Raw genomic sequence first — 12998 nt, 5'->3', positions numbered from 1 at the left:
GCATTGCGTTGCTGTGATGCTACCGCACTTCAACTACAGACTGTCTGCTTACCTATTCACATATATTTGCGACTCACATTACCACCTTCTCAAAGCCGCTTTTATGACGCGGTGGCAAAAGGTGTTTGCTTGCACCAAACTGTACTTTATTTTCCACCATAATAGTGCTAGCCACAAATATGTGATTCAGCCCGAGTTGTCCAAATAATTATCAGAACATGCTAGTCAATCCTTGAGTCCTTAAGAAGCCAATGAAGTTTTCTTATATTATTAGAGTGACATGCCATTATACGTCGGCCACGGGTCTGCCAGCCTGATTCTGCAGCTTCTGAAATGTTACAAGCATCTTTTTTAGAAGCTCAAAGAAACAGAGTTTCCATGATTATTCTAGTGTTGAAGTGTTACACAATTGCTTTTAGTTTTCATGCAATTTTAGTGCTTTGAAATAACTGAAAGCAGACACATGGCACTTTGCAAACTCCTAAATAAATGTTCAGCTCACAAACATCAAAGGATGTTTCAGCTGTTAAATCAGCTAACCCTTGAACACATATGCTGGAGACAGGGAACTTCACCAATCTATACACTTCCATGGTTCTCAGCTATATGAGAGATGCTCTCACCCAGTCCTCTCGTCACTTTTCACTATCTTTGCTGTAGCATTCACATACTTGATTTTCATAATTAAAGACAGCTGAAAGTCACCACAGACATTCTTTTGAAAGGCAAACTGGACAGACTGACCTTAAGTCACACTCATTAAAATAGATACCTTGGCAGGTCTATTAACGGAGCATATTGTGGGCACCTAATTTGATGACTAATGAGGCAATTTTGTACAGTCTTGTTTTTAAATTTGACCTTAAGTATTCTTAGGGGTTAGAATTGCGTGCCCTAAAATAAGCAGCATGAACAGTCATCTATATGACTTGCTCATGTTTCCTGGCCCTAGAAAGTGAGCACCAGCAATTCTTTCATGGTTGCTCAGAGTTGTCCCCAGTGCATGTGCCTCTTGGTGTTGTAAAAGAATTGTATCCACTTTTATTTGTATTACTTATTTCCTTTAAGTTTGTTCTTATAGATATGTCGACGGTGGACTCTCGAATCTGGTTGATCTTTCGCCTTCTGTTTTTCTGTTTTTTTGTGCTGTGCTTGGTTATGTTTTGTGTTGTTATATTGCTTTATCTATGTTGTTGCCTTATGTAGCATTGAATACTTTAATATACCGACAAATGCCACCGTTTTGGGCAGACTAAGAGCTGGAGCAGTATAACATTACAGCTTTAGTCAGTGGTTAATGGTTGTTTCTTCCTGGAATTTTAAAAAATGTTACGCTTTTATGACCTTCCATTAACATGGGTAAACCTCAGTGTATTCACTTCTTGTGATAAAGAAAAGATTTAAAAAAATCTGCTCTGCACCTAGGCAAACCCGATTGTGCATGCCCAACATTTTGAAGTAGAGAAGAAAGGGCTGTTTTGGACGGCACCATCATTCATCTTTGGGTAACTAGGACTTAAATATAATAATCATCAGACTTTGACCCTGAACTAGAGAGGAAAAAGGAAGAAAGAAAATGTAAGCGAAAGATTGGAAAAGAGTGACAGGCAGAATTTAGGGATGATAAAAGAAGGCATAAGAGATAGAGACAGGAAGTGTAGTCTGGCGAAAGAAACATTAGGTAAAGTCACAACTGGCCGCACTGGTGGTATTCAACAACTCCGGCATTTTGCAGCACCCACAGTCGGCTCCTAGGAAAATCTTTTTAAAAAATTGTGTTTTTTTAAACAATTTATGCAGTACCTGAATCAGCGATCGGCTTTTTTTTTTTATTCAAGAAGACCAAGTTTAACACACATTGTAAACTTTTTTCGACTGCATAATGTCTCGCTTCTATCTTGATTTTTTTTATATTTGTGACGTGGTTTTCCATGCTTTCTTTTATTAGGTCTCATTTAAGACAGACTATGCATTGTCTGTTGTAAGACATTTTGTTAGCTTATAGTGGGTTTAAAGCCTGCCTATTGATTACCCTTGGCTGGCGTCCTTGTCAGTCATTGTCATGCTTCTTATTTGATGGCTTGAATGGGCTTTGCGTCCCCATGACAAGTTTTCTCCTTCTTTGGGAGCAAGTGACTTTACTATATCCTTACACTACTTGTTGATTTTTTGGTGCATTTTTTTTCTTTTTAAGAACTCTGCAAGAGTGCATGAGTTTTCCAGCTGTCTCCCTCATGTGCTTCTCTGCCCTCATCTCTGTTGCTCTGTCTCTCCATTTGCTCCTATGCTCCCCTTCTGTGTTACTGTCTTGCTGTGTGCTTCTGTACGCCTATCTCTGTGTTTCTCTTTCTCGTCATATGTTTCTGTCCTCAATCACCTCCGTCTCCATGTTGCTCTTTCTCGCCATGTGATTGAATGTCTTCAGTCATGCAGCCGTCAATGTTGAAACTTTTTTTATTTTTTCATTCTTTGGCCATGCTGAACAGCATCAGGGACTGTATTGGCCGCACTACCAGCCCTCTGCTTCTTCCCCAGAGCCCCACTTTGGGTCCCAATTCACCAGCCTTGTTCACATTGGTGCTGGCTGTCTGTCATGTACCCTTTGCCCTTCCCTTCTCATTCCACACGCTCTCTCCATGCACAGTGGCTTCCTTAAGGATGGTGATCTCTTAGTAGAAACTCCATGCCACTACACCTTCCTATGTAGTTACACACATATATTCCACCTTATCTATTGTATACGTTTTTGCATTTTTTACCACTTGAATTTAAAAGCCACTTCATGTTTTTTTTTTTCTAGCAAGATTTTTAACTCATTTATTTCACAAGAGTTAAGAAACGTGGCGTTGTTTAGGTGAAAAATTCCTGTGGCCAATTAATCACACTTAGTTGGGCACTTCCTTTTCATGGCTAGCTCGTATGACACCTCTGGTCAGAAACTAGAGAAATTGGCAACCATGTCTAAAGCTTCAAAACCTGTGCGCCCCAGGATCATATCTTCATGTTCCTATCACATCTCACCAGTACAAGCCATGAGCAACCAAACATGTTTTTCCTCCTGCCAACTGCACTGGAACGCTTATTTTAAATATATCAGTGCATGTTGTCATGCATATGTACGTTTTTTCTTTTCAAGCATAGGTCCATTGTATCTCTATGTTAAATGCAATTGGTGCCCTTTAACTTTATGGTAGGTCATCCTGTGTGGCAAATGATTGGTTCCAAGAGGTTCTCAGTTTTTTTAAAGGTAACTGTAGGAAAGTCACTCTTTTTGGCATGGTTACCCCCCACTTGTTTGCATGTCTGTCAGTATGCTTAGACTGTTTTCACTGGGATCCTGCTAACGAGGACCCCAGTGATGATGCTCTATCCTCTAAATTTGGTTGATTTGGTACATTTGTACACCACACGATAGGCATACTGGTGTAACCCTGTAACTCTCTACTATATGGTACTTAGGTACCCAGGGCATTGGTACACCAGGGGTCCCCCATAGCCTCCAGCATGTATTATGCCAACCATGGGAGCCCAGGCAAGCTGCGTCTGCAGGCCTGCCATTGCACCCTTTCATAGCTGGTCACTACACCAGGTCACTGTAAGTCATCCCCTATGATAGGCCCTCCTAGCCTAGAGGGTAGGGTGCAAGTCCCTTTGTGTGAGGGCACCCCTGCACAAGCAGAAGTGCCCCTACAAACCCCAGTTCCACTATACGGGGCTTCATAAGTGCAGAGAAGCCATTTTACCCGTGTACTGGCCACAGGTGCGGTCCAGCTACATAATGGTAACTCCGAACCTGGGCATGTTTGGTGTCAAACATGTTGAATTCATACCCCAATACTAATGCCAGTATCTGTGGCATGGTTCCATGCACTCTGGGGGCTCCTTAGAGGACTACCAGTATTGCTCCTACCAGTCTCTCAGGGTTTACGGGCAGCCTGCACTGCTGCCACTCCTCAGACAGGTTTCTGCCCTGCAGCTTCTAGATCAGCTCAGGCAGGGGGAGACAGAACAAAGGATTTCCTGTGGGAGCAGGAGGCAATACTGTTTCCCTTAGAAATAGGTGTTACAAGGCTGGGGAGAGGTAGCCTCCCCAAGCCACTGGTTTGGTTTGAAGGGCACATTTGGTGCACTCCCTGTCTAAACCGGTTTGCACCAGTCCAGGGATGCCCAGTCTCTGCTCTGGCTCGAAAGCACACAAATGAAAGGGGAGTGATCACTCCCCTGTCCATATCACCACCCCATGGGTGAGCATGCATTCTCTGGGGTCAGAAAGAAGTAATATGCACCAAGAAGTAACAAGGATTCTCCCTTGGAGTGAAGAAGTCACTCCTCTGCATCTGCAGGCACCTAAGGTAAAGACTGCTCTCCTCTGTAACCGTGTGGATCCTGCAACACAGTCCTCTCTGCCCTTTGTCCATTGTGGGAGACAGCAAGCCCTTGCCTCTCCCTGCAGGAAAGTACCTCTGTGCACCACAACTCTTGCAGCAGCCAAGGCTTGTTGTCTCCTGCTCCAAGGAATCTTGAGGCTGCAGATAGCCCCGGCCCCCAGACATTCTCCTCTCGGCTGCTCCAGTGACTTGGGACTCCTCTCCAGGTGTGCTGATTGGGCCTTACTGCAACTTACTGTGCCTGTTGCCAGTGGGATGCCTGTGGTGGCTGCAACTGCTTCTCCTAGCTCTTCCGACTGCTGAGGGTTAGCCTGGACTCCCCTCCCAGGGTCCAGTCCCCTGGACCTTCCTGGTCCTCTTTATCCTTGCAACTCTTCTTTTGCTTCCTTTTGCATTTGCCAAGGCTTGTTGGTAGTCCTCCTGACCCACTGCGACCCAACAACCGACATATGGACATCATGTGCATGACTCCAAGAACTCTTATCCAGCTCCTGGACTCCACAGCTGATCTTCATATTTCCCCGTCGACCTGGTTCTTCGTCCACAAAAGGGTGGGTACTGGCTCCTACCCCGTCGGACATTCTATCGTGGACTGGACTCTGTCCCCTTCTTTTTCAGGTCCTCTACTTCCAGAATCCACCTTTGGGTTCCTCTAGTCTGGTCCTGTTCTTGCAAAGTCCCATGTCCAAGTCTTCTTGTTAGTTCTTGGGAAGACCAGGTACTTACCTCTGCTTTCCTGGTCGCTAGGGGTCACTAAGGTTCTCATCTCTCCCAGCTCCCCTATAACTACTCCAAATCCTTGGGTGAGGGTTTGCACTTCGTATTCCACTATTTTGGTAACGGGTTGGCCCTTCACTAGGCCCCTAACTATTTTCTACAAGAAAAGTACCTTTATTTTTGCAACACTGTTTGGTTCCTTTCAGGTGTGATAAGTTACTGTGTGACTGCTGTGGTATTGCAAGAGCTGTGCACTCCTCCTAGATAAGTCTTGGCTGCTTGTCCACTGCTACCCCTAGAGAGCCCTGATTTCCTATACACTGTCTTCATTCACTAATAGAGATTGCCTGGACCTGGTATGATGTGCCAACAACATAGGTGTCCACCACACAACAGGCCAGCTTCCTACAGTAACCTCACACTGGTACCCACACAGGACACAAGTCTGCTTTTACAAAAACTTGCAGAAACTTCTGTGACTTTTCCATCTATATCAGATTTAATGCTGTTTGATGTTCTCTTTTTCAATTACCAAAGCTTTATCATCTAACTCAAGTACTCCATCATTTCTTTCTGTTCTTCTGTCTTTCAAGCACCGTCCATTCCAGTGACCACCCACTTACACCCTGCAGTCATCCAGACTTTCTGTGCACGAAAGGCTCCCTCATAGTAATAAAGAAATAGGCCTCAAAACCATTCTCCCTCCATCATTTAAACGTAGGATTGGGGGTAATAGAAGAGAGCCACCAGAAATGATGATTGACTAGTTAGAACCTGTACTGGAAGGTTTCAGGCACTGAAAAGGTGAGCTTTACCCACAACCAGTCCAAAAAAAAACTAGCTCACACACCGACTTGTCAGACCAGCCCGTTGGGGACTGCCTGATGAGCCACTCCAATCCCGGTAGCAGATATTCTTCTCTAGGAATGCAACGAAGATTGCTTGTCCTCCATTGACGATGTCAGAGTATATTGAAGAACTATATTTGTGATGAGAAATAACAAGCATTGGCAAAGTGGTGTAGAAGACAGTGGAGTGCCGTGGAGAGTCTAAGAATGGAAGAGAGTGTAATGGAGTGTCATGAAGGGAGTATAGTAGAGTGGAGTGAAGTAAAGTGAAAGGGAATAGAGTGGAGGGGTGCAGAATGGCATAGATGGAAGTAAAGTGGCATGGAGTGGTGTCCAGGGAGCTGTGTACAGTGGTGTAGACTGGTGTAGATTGTCAGACAGGAGTGGCATCGAGTGGAGTAGACTGTCATAGAATAGAGTGGCACGGAGTATCGTGGAGTGGTGTTGAGTGGTGTGGAGTGTCATGAAGGGAGTAGAGTGTAGTAGAGTAGAATCGAGTGGAGTATGATGTCCCATAGTGGAGTGGAGTATTAAAGTGTAGAGTGGATTAGAATGTTGTAGAGGGAGGGCACAGAATGAAGTAGAGTGGCCTAGAGGGAGTTATGTAGAGTGGAGTACAGTGTTGTAGCATGAAGTAGACTTTTGTAGAGGGAAGTGCATGGAGGGGAGTAGTGTGTCATGAAATGGAGTGGCATAGAGTATCGTGGAGTGTCATAGTGTTGTGGAGTGTCATGGAGTGGCATAAAGTGGAGTGTTGTAGAGGAGTGGCATGGAGTGTCATGTAGGGAGTAGTGTTCAAGGGCATAGAGTGGATGGGCATAGAGTGGAGTAGTGTGTCAAACTGTGGAATGCCAGTGTGGAGTAAAGTGTCAGAGTGGAGTAAAATGGTGTGGAGGGAGTTGCATATTGTAGAGTGTTGCGATGTTGCTTGTCAGAGTGGAACGGCATAGAGTGAAGTATAATGGCATAGCGTGTCATGGAGGGAGTAGAATGGGTGGAGTAGAGTGGCATAGTGTCACAGAGTGGAGTGGCATAGAGTGGAGTTGAGTGTTGTAATGTGGAGTACTCTGTCGTAGAGCGGCATAGAGTGTTGTGGAGTGTCATAGTGGAGTAGTGTGTCAGAGTAAAGTGGCATAAAGAGTTGAATAGAGTTGTAGCATTGTATACAGTGGAATAGAGTGGAGCTGCATAGAGTGGAGGGTCATGGTGTGGAGTGTTGTTGACTGTTGTGATGCACATTGTCATGGTATGGAGAGCAGTTGAGTGGTGTAGAGTGGCATTTCAGAGTAGAATGGAGTGGCCTTTCATAAAGTGTTTTAGAGTGGAGTACCATTCCATAGATTGGAGTGCCATGTCATAAAGTGAAGTAGCATGTTGTAGACTGGAGGGGCATCTCATAGAGAGAGGGGCATAGAGTGGAGTAGAGTGTTAGAGAGTGGAGAGGTGTAGAGTGGATTGGTGTAGAGTGGATTGGTGTAAAGTGGACTGGCGTAGTGTGGAGTATGCATGATGTGGTAGCACACTTCCATTAAAGACAACACATTTTCAGCTGAAAAGACCATAATGTTTGTACAGACATACAGTTACTGATAAAAGTTTACAGCGTAGAAACAAGTGTAGAAAGATCATCACTTTGGGCCACATGTACAAATATCAGATTTTGTCACTCGCAATTTGCGAGTCGCAAAACCTGATGCACAACAGTGTTGATGACACTGTTTGCGATTCTCAATGGGGTCACGAATGACCACCCTAATTAATATTCATGAGGTAGGTCGCAATGCGCGACCCCATTGGGAATGGCCGCACACTCACAGGGATGGTGGCCTGCTGGGGATAGCAGACCACCTTATCTGTGACAGCTTTTAAATAAAGCAGTGTTTTTTTGTTTTGTTTTTTAAATGCATCCCGTTTTCCATAAGGGAAAATGGGATGCATTTAAAAACAAAAAATTAAAAGTGTCCTTTTTATTTTTCCAGAGCAGGCAGTGGTCCTCTGAAAAAATATTTTTGCATCCATTCATAAAGGGAAAGGGGTCCTGTGGGGACCCCTTCCCGTTTGCGAATAGGTTAACACCAGTTTGAAATTGGTGCTAACTGCAATTGTTTTGTGACCACGTTCATGGTCACAAAACAATCATACATACGTCTGCGACTCGCAATTAGGAAGGGAACATCCCTTCCTAATTGCGACTCACAAACCCTTTTTTGTGATTCGGTAAACAGATTACCGAATCGCAAAATTGGGTCTGTGCATCGCAAAATGCTTTCTGTGAATCGGGTCATTTGCGACAAGAAAAAAGCTGTGTACATCTGGCCCTTAGTGTATTGCTTTTTTGGATCATATTAAAATATTTGTTTCCACCACACTTTGGAATCACAAAAAAATTAGCTTCATTGTACTTTCCCTCTTATGAAATGTGTACAGTTACTTTACAGATGTTTCAATTATGATGTGTGCCAGAAGAAGGCCTCTCTTTTCACAACAAGATTGTCACATAAATCCTTGCACTTTCAAGTTGGAAAAAGAAAAGTAAACTCCAGGCTCCCTTGGAAGACAGAGTCTGATATTTGACCTCGGTCTGTGAATACACAGAAAATGTGACAAGATAAAAACATGGTAGATTAAAAGGCCTGTTTACAGAAAGTGAGCACTTGTTCTACGGGAAGGACAAACTCAAGCTGGACAGTCTAAAACAAATAAAGGCAGCAAATAGAAAGCAAGCAAATGTGAGTTACAAAACACAAAGCCAGTGGTAAGCAATCGGTGGAATGCATTCCCAGGGAAGCTTTCAGAATGTCCCCAAAAAGTCGTTAGCAATCCCAACAGTTGTTTTGTCTGGTAGGCTTTGACCTAAGAATGAATTCTAACATTGGTATTAAACACCAGATGTAACTGAATCCTTATATCTCCATTATTTAGGACTCTATTAAAAACATTATTCACCTTTCCTTCTTTAGCGAATGGCATCATAAGTTGGCTCATCTTCTAGTCCATAAGGGAAGATGTCCCTATGAAAATACTAAGAGTCTTTTTGTTCCTGGCCCCCTTGCCGTTGGTCCCATACAGACAACATTGATCAACTCAGAAGGTGACTGGAAAAGTTGATATTTATGTTCCTTGCCGAATTCCTGTCCAGCCTCAAAAGAGGATTCTCAAAGGGCAACCGACATTTTTAATTAATATTAAGTGATCCTTTGTATAGGATATCAAAACAACAAATTGAATTGTCTTCAAGAATCTGAATAAAATGTTTTCTTTAGGAAGCTGATGTGTGTTCAGATACCTGCCTTCCTAGCCATGATTTTCTTAGTGAGATGCCCTAAGTGTAAAACATATGCCCAGACACGAGTCCCTTGCTCACTGTGCCATAGGATGACTGTGGTGACCAGACAAGGGTGATGCTGGTTTGGGGTTGCCTTTGCTTCTATTCGGAGGAGACGTGGCCTGGCAGTTAAAGCTACATTGTTGCTACTGAGGAGGACCAAGGCTGACTTTCATGAAGTTTCAGACATCATCACCATGCCAAAATTTATAACCTTTGCCTTTAGCCGTCACTGACAATTTCACTGGAAACAATGTTTGCTCGTATCCCTCAAAATGATAAAATACTAGATATATAACATACAAAGTCTCTTTTTAGGGTAGAGCGCGCAACCGCTCAAGCCTGCTGTAATCTCTCTGTGGGTTTTTAACCACGCCCACCCATCAGTTTTGTTGGCTCGTGGGCTTACCTTTTAAAAAGCACTTGATTTTATTTGTGAAAGTCATGCCTTTTCCGGTGTTTAGCCCTCCTTGAGCGCATCAACCAACTACTGAAAACATATGAGGCTCCATGTTTTCTGGATTACTTTTTATTTTTATTTCCTACGCAGCGTGAGCTTACTGCACATTTGGCAATACATTTGCCTGCGAGCAAACTTCTGTTTCATTTTGTGCGCCCCTTTACACTCATGGCGTGGCGCTTTAAATCGGCTTGCTTATGGAAAACTGTATTACTTTTCATTTTCACTTTGTGGCAATAAATGTCCAGTTAGGACTTTACAATGCTAATAGTTCTAAGTCAAGCAAATGCAAGACCAGTACTTTGCAAATGCTTGTTTTATTTGGTTCTTTATTATGTATAAGAGGAGGGGGATTGCAAATTAGTATACTTTATATATATGGTAGGAAAGTGCCCCTTTTTGACATTGTCACCCCCACTTTTTGCCTGGTATTTGATGCAAGTTTGATAGAAGTGCACTAGGTTCCTGCTAACCAGGTCCCCAGTGCCAGATCTCTCTCCCTAAAGCTGTACAATTGTACCTCAATTGGCAATACCTTTAGGACTTCTGTAAGTCCCCAGTAAATGGTATCCTTGGTACCTAGGGCATGGGTACTAAGAGGGTCCCTAAGAGATGCAGCATGTACTGTGCCATCGTAAGGGACTCCTCACCTCACTCACAGACTGTCATTGCAAGCTCTGTGACATGGTGCAGACAAAAGTGAGAACAGCCTGCAAATACTACATGCAATATACGTAAGTCATCCCAATAGCAGGCCTTACAGGCATAAGGCAGGGTGCATTGTACTACACGTGAGTATATATCTGCATGAGCAGATATGCACCTGTGATGTCTAAATCAATTTTTAGACACTACAAGGGAAGAGGGAAACCATCTTTATGTACTGGGCACTGGTGAAAATGAGTTTCCCAACTAAATAATGCCTTCACTGAAACCTATAGTGTCTGACACCAAACACCTCATATCAATAAACCCATACTGATTCAAGTGATCGATTTATTAATACATGCACCCAGAGGGTACTAGTCCTTTACTGTGCTGGCTGAGTGGTACAGTTCAGCCTGCCAGCACTAATGGGTTTCGTACCCCCTTCAGGTGGGAGCCCTTGCTCTCAGAGGCCAGAAACAATGCCTGCTCCAGAGGAAGGTGTTCACACCTCCCCCAGCAAGGTGGCTAGTGATTTAGCATACCAAGGCAAAATTTCTGCCATCTTTGATATGCGACCCCAGCACCCCTCAGGCTTACAGGATGCCACCCCGTGCCACGAGGCCCATTTCGCACCAGGACAGGCAGGAAATTAGCTATGCTGGGAGGTGTGGAGTAAACCCAGATCAGACTCACCCCTAAGGTGAGTTGCCTGATGTGCCCCACTCTAGGAAAATTCAGACCTATTGGTGATAGCAGATTTAGGGACTCTGGGACAAGGTTATACCCAATTCCCATAGGAAGTGGTCATATAGAGGGTGCAGTGACCACAAAGGTTAGTAGCCCATTGGCTACTACCATTCACACCCCTAAATTTATTATTTAGGTGCCCTCCTGACAATAGGAATTCAGATTTTACTGATCTAAGAAGGAGGACACCGAAGAGCTGTGAAGACAAAAACTGAGGAGCAGCCTGTCTGCAGTTCCTGACATTTGTGCCAAAGTAAACTTATCCAGCAGCTGCTCTGCCTCCAAAATCCTGGGAGGATTGCCAACACTTCAAGGAACAACCAGCATCTCCTATGGAGTAGTGGAGCTACTCTCCTGCAGGCACCCAAGAAGAACAGTGAGAGCCCTGGACCGTGGAAAATCCAACACCAAAAAGCACTCCTGCACGAGCCCCCACCCCCCAGTCGAGTTGAAGTGGGTCAGCAGTGCCCACGAGACCCTCCAGAGCTGAACCCCACTTTAGGTTTAGCCAAGCTGGTCCCCCAATTGCCACTTACAGCCTCTTTTATACAGGAACCAAGAACTGCGAGCAGTTTTCCCAACACGACCCTTCCAGACAAAGACACACTGCACATGCGCCATCTAGCCCATGGTGCTGTAGACCGATGGTATGCCTGCATGCCCAGGACCCTCAAGACTTGACCCTCTCCCCCTCTTTGTGTTCAGCAGGACTATCACTCAGTCCTCACTTGCTGTCTCTTTTCCTCTGGACCGTTTCCCATTAAAGTGAATGGGACACCCAACGCTGTAAAGCACCTCTGCACCTGGACGCTTCAGTGCCTCCCAAAGCAAACTGTATGGACTGCCTTGGACCTTGCCCATATGTACCTTAACTCCAGAAGAACAGTCCTGTAAGTCATTGCCTAATAGCCGTATACAGTGCATGCTTCTTTCCCAATAGGATAACATTACCGTATTGAGGTCCATGCAGGTGTTGTGCTGTATACTTCAAAACTGCTAACTTAAAAAGTACTTACTTTGTGTTAAACAAATATATGCTATTTTTCTAAATTGGTGCAGCTCTCTATATTGAGTGTTTGTGTGTGTGCGTGTTTCATTTATTGACTGCGTGACTGCGTCTATGCAGCAAATGTCTAACGCTCCCCTTTCATTTCCCTACCACAAATTGAGCACTTAAGATTTCTTTTTTTCTTATTTTTTTTTTTTTAAAGAGCCCTGTCTGCTACAAGGTGGTACCTGGACTTATTTCACATCATACCTATTTTTGGCATACTATATAAAGAGCCAGCTTCTTACATACAGTATGTCTTTTTTTAGTTTAAATAAATATATAAGCATATCTTGGCACTTGAGGAGCCGCAAAAAAAGGTGAGAAGACAGGTGCCCCCATTTTGAGGAAAGTGGTCCAAAAGAGGAAACACATGCGGTAGCACCAGTAGTGCATGTTATGTCTCTTTGGATCTGCAAAGCTAGGAATTGGTTGGTAGCAACACACCCAGTAATTACCACAGCCTGCGCTACTGGTATTTACTGGGTGTGGTATTACCTTCCAAAATACCGGGCCAGTGGCCCATAGTAGGTTAGTCGTGACAAGAATTCAGCCTGGAGAGGAAGGGCGTGCCATAACGTTCATTTTGTGTAGCAGATTCCTCAAACATCCCGCTGCTTGTATCACCAAGTTCAGAATGAGACTTTACTTCTCCTAAACATTTTTTGGACATCATTTTATGTGCTTAAATTCATCTTGATTAAGCTTCTTACTGTCGCTTCATAAACTATCACTGCTGCTCTGTTCTAGCAGACTTTGTCACCAAATGCAATGTTGTTTATCTCCATTGTCCTGTCAAAGATGACCGGCAGTGTCA

The 12998-nt window shown here is 44.0% G+C and overlaps 1 protein-coding gene across 12 annotated transcripts in view; it reads left to right on the top strand.

The window, feature by feature from the left end:
* The window catches only part of KIAA1217 (KIAA1217 ortholog), a 1319791-nt gene that overhangs the window by 1161165 nt on the left and 145628 nt on the right, over positions 1-12998 (top strand). The gene's annotated exons all lie outside the window — the stretch shown is intronic.

Source organism: Pleurodeles waltl, chromosome 10, assembly GCF_031143425.1.
Source record: "Pleurodeles waltl isolate 20211129_DDA chromosome 10, aPleWal1.hap1.20221129, whole genome shotgun sequence".
Taxonomy (NCBI): domain Eukaryota; kingdom Metazoa; phylum Chordata; class Amphibia; order Caudata; family Salamandridae; genus Pleurodeles; species Pleurodeles waltl.
Note: the sequence above shows the minus strand (reverse complement) of the source record. Positions and strands in the feature narration are given on the sequence as shown.